The 4,616-nt window shown below is 34.3% G+C and overlaps 1 pseudogene; it reads left to right on the forward strand.

The window, feature by feature from the left end:
- Positions 1–946: 946 nt before the first annotated feature.
- Positions 947–1,605, forward strand: LOC119663384 (annotated as a pseudogene).
- The last annotated feature ends 3,011 nt before the right edge of the window (positions 1,606–4,616 follow it).

The raw sequence follows: 4,616 nt of genomic DNA on the forward strand, positions 1-4,616 counted from the left end.
TATTACTTTTTGACAGCACTATACGCTTTATTAGTAGTTAAATAAATTATTGAAAAATCAAATTTTTAATTGATAAATTATATTCATAGCTCCTCAATGGGTAATAGAACCTCTTTTTTCCGAGTGACAGGCGTGAATACAAGCCACTATATTGTCGAGGAGGCATATTTTTTTTTGTATGAGAATTAATTGATTAAATTTATTCTCGTGTTTTTGAAATATTTTAATAAAAACAATCATTCAGACCTTTTTGAAAAATTAATTAATTAGTAAAATAAGAAAAGAAAGAAAGAAAAGGAGTAATATAAATTATTAAAAAAATAATAATAAAAGAATTATTAAGAATTATTATTTTAATAATTAGAAATACGTAAAAATAATAATAAAAATACTCAAGAATAAAATTATAAATAAATATATTATAATAAATATAAATAAAATATAAAATAAATATATTATATATATAAATATATTTTAAATATTTTTATATATTTGCCAAGACCAAAAATTCGTCAATTTTTAACGATATTTGGAAGTACGTACAAAATTTCCAGTTTACTGTTAACAAATATTTGACACATAATACTCAATTTCTTTTAATTCACAGAAAAAGGCTGAAAATGAAAATTTTATTTACAATTATGTAAATTAAAATTTTCTTACCTATAATTGCAAAAAATAATTATTCATTTTTGAAACTTTATTTTTAAATTTTATTTCGTTTTTTACATATACGAGGGCGGTTTGACAAGTCAATGACTTTTTGAATTTCCCGCGCAGTTACTCCAAATGCAACAGTGCTGGCATCAGTAATAATCTACCAGTGAGCAACTTTCTAATTTTGAGCTAGCTGCGTCGTTCAGCTGGTGTTTGATAGCCGTTCAAAGCAGACAACCTATGGAATTTTTACGAAAATGGAAAAAAGTGAATTTCGTGTGCTGAAGTAATGCTTAATTACTTTTTATGTGAAAAATCCATCACTGAAACTAAGGAAAGACTTGATAAATACTACGGGGACTCGGTACCATCAATTTCAATGGTTAAGAAATGGTTTACAGAGTTCCGTTGTGGTCGTACCAGCACTAGTGACGCCGAACGTTCAGGTCGCCCAAAGGAAGTGATCACACCGGAAATCCTCAATAAAATCCATGAAATGATATTAGATGATCGGAGAATGAAAGTGCGTAAGTTGGCTCATGTTGTAGGTATCTCAACAACACGTGAACATTATATTTTCTCTCCGCGAGATGGGTGCCGCGATTGCTCACACTCGACCATAAGCGGAATCGTGTAACCACTTCAAAACAGTGTTTAGCGATGTCCAGCCGTAATCCGAACGCATTTTTGCGCCGTTTTGTTACTGTGGACGAAACATGGATCGAACGATCGAAACAATGGGTTGCTAGGTGTGAACGTGGACCAAATAAGGCCAAACAGGATCTGCCAGCCAACAAGGTCATGGTCACAGTTTTTTGGGACGCAAGCGGTGTCATTCACATCGATTACCTCGAGAAAAGTAAAACGATCACCGGCGAACATTATTCACAGCTTTTGAACAGATTCGACGTTGGTTTGAAGCAAAAACGGCCGCAATCGGCGAAGTAGAAAGTGCTGTTCCATCAAGACAATGCACGTGTGCACACTTGTCTAGTCACGATGGTCAAAATCCATGAATTGGGATACTAACTGCCTCATCCAGCATATTCTCCAGATTTATCCCCTGCGACTATTTTCTGTTTCCAAACCTGGCTGGGCGGTATGAGATTTGAGTCGAATGTAGAAGTCATTACCGAAACAAATGCGTATTTTGAGAGATTTGATAAAACCTTTTATTTGGAGGGAATAAGAAAATTAGAAAAACGCTGGACTAAATGTATCGAGCTAAAAAGTGATTATGTAGAAAAATAAAATGTTTATTTGCCGATGTGCAAAACAAGTTAAAGTCGCTAAAGTACTAAAGTGTTGGTTCATTGGTCGAAAGTGGTGTGTGACTGAATTCGGCTTTTTCTGATGAGTCACCACTCGTAATTGAGCAGTGCGTAAACAAGCAAAATGATCGAGTTTACTTATTAGAGAGATCAGCTGAATGGTCACCACAAAGCAGTCTCGATCGCAGGTGTTGGACGTTTCAACAGGACTCAGCATCATTGCACAAAGCACGAGTCAAACAAGAATGACTGAAAAATAACGTTCCGTGCTTTATAACGTTCCTCTAAAATAGAGCGTTTTACTTTGTTGCAATTTTCGTTAACAATCGTGTAGTTAAAAGCTCATGCCGATCAATCAATCGAACAATATTATCGGTACTGTTACCAACGAATGTAATGGTGTGTCAATACTATGGCGAATGCGACAACGAAATACACCCCATTCAAGTTGCTATATTATTATCAATCTCATAATATACTCCCAATTGCAATGGTTTTAACTTTACATAATGACTATGTTCTGACTACCGATCAATTAGAAAATACGCGAGAATGATTGCGGAACGAGTAAATGATGAACAAACTAAAAGTCGATTTACAGCGAACGAAATTTAAGAAAAGTGCCTTGGTATTACTCCAAAACGAACAGAATACTCCGAATAAAACGAACAGTCGTGTCACTTTATATAAGCCCATTTATTATTACCAAAGTCCTTGACAAAGACCGATATGTAGTCAACGATTTGCCTAACTCCAAGAGGACCTAGCGACCGTATATGTATGTCTACTCATTCGACAAGATCAAAATGTGGTGCCGGTTACCATACGGGGACAATAGCAGCGAAACGGATGACGATAAAGAAGACAATATGAACGTCGACGGACAAAGCAAAGTCGCTTTGGGCTGGCAGGTACAACAAACAAATTAACAACACAGAAAAACAACCATGAACGGTGGAGAAAGCGACAGTTAGCTGACTAGCGAAAGGCGGAGAAAATAAATAATGTACCGAAGCGGAGCGTAAGATAAAAAAATAATGGGAATGGCAAATATGACAAATAAAGTGCCATGTTTATTTACATTTAAAAAAACTTCTAAAGGAAACTATTGCGAACAATAATATCTTACATATATTAACATATTAGCTATTTAAACTTAGCATAGGTGAGAGTAGTGAGCAGCAACAGCAATAAAATCCAGAGCTAATTTAGCTGGCAGCGGCAGTAATATTAATTAAAGTATAAACGCAAGCAGCTAACATAAGTAATTGCAGAAACAACCGTAAACAACCGGGAGTGAAACAAAAACGACGAATTAGCTTTAAAAAAAACTTATGCATACATCAATTAAATTACGGGTGACTTTAGCTTTGAAATTGAACTACATAAAATATATTCGAATATATCGAATAACTTGCAGGCAACGTTAGCCTTGAAATTGTTAGTAAATAATTTGATTATGATAATTTGAAAATATGCACTTCACAAATATTTTGTTTCACGTTTGGTGCCAAAAAGATATAAAAAATTTAATTAATGAAAGAAGAAACAATTGCAAAAATATAACAAACATGATTTTAGCTTATAGAAGTCTATCAAAAGACCACGCCGTTTTTATAATGAATTGGTTTTGATGAATCAAATATCACAATACCAACTCTTCCAGTCAAAACCTCGCTTCAAAATCTTAAATCTACAAAACTTAACTTTTAAGTTCCATATTATCGTTAAGTTGTTTTGGTGAGTATAAAAACTTATTTGCTCAATATATACCCAAAGTACTTATTCATACCAAACAACAGTGAGAGACTCCAAACATATTTTGTAGATAAGCTGATGCATATTCAATATCAGCGCATCACCGCAGGCCTTCAATAGTTCTACAGGTAGGCCATTTGTTCTTGTCGCTTTGTTGTTTTTTAGTCGGTGTATAGCAACATGCACTTCGTTATGGATAGGTGGAATTTCAATATAATCATTTCAATTGAGAGCATCGAGATCATTTCTCTAAAAAAAGAGTTGTTATTATTGTCGCCAGATAATAATTTCCAACCGAATTACCATTTTCGTCTTTACAGTTTAAAATTCCAGGCCTAAGGCCTTCAGTCAGGCAGTTAGTAAAAGTTACAGGCAACATTCCTGTTTCTACGCATTTTCGATTTCCTCTCGCTCGCGCCTTTCTTGATCTCATTTCTTCCGTCTTAATAGGCACCTTTCTTTAATTATCATTTCTCGATATTGTTCGTACACGTGGTTTGGCAACGCTCCTCATCGTACCAATGGTTCAACGGTGAGGGACAGCAAGAACATCTTTCACAGTAGTGCGCAAAAAGTGAGAGATATGTCCCCATTAGCTCTCGGCATTATCGGGACCAATCAATTGATTAATTAATCAGCAAGAGAGTTTTTTTTTATAACCCATTTATTTTATTACAATATGTCAGGTATGAATGACAATAAGTGATATATATTAACATGAATCGTAATAATAGTTATTACTATCTAAAACAGAAAGGCACGTATGGACTATGTCCAGTGACATATCCATATGTAATGAAAATAGAATTGTGTGACCTACATATATTTATTTAAAACGTCTCTCGATGTTTTTCTTTTTAGCCTTGTAAAAGTGTTGAAGGGGAATATCAGGTGTTTAACCAGAGGGTTTGGATTCATATATATGCAATG

The sequence above is a fragment of the Teleopsis dalmanni genome, unplaced genomic scaffold (assembly GCF_002237135.1).
Source record: "Teleopsis dalmanni isolate 2A unplaced genomic scaffold, ASM223713v2 unscaffolded_contig_0352, whole genome shotgun sequence".
In the NCBI taxonomy this organism is placed as follows: Eukaryota; Metazoa; Arthropoda; class Insecta; order Diptera; family Diopsidae; genus Teleopsis; species Teleopsis dalmanni.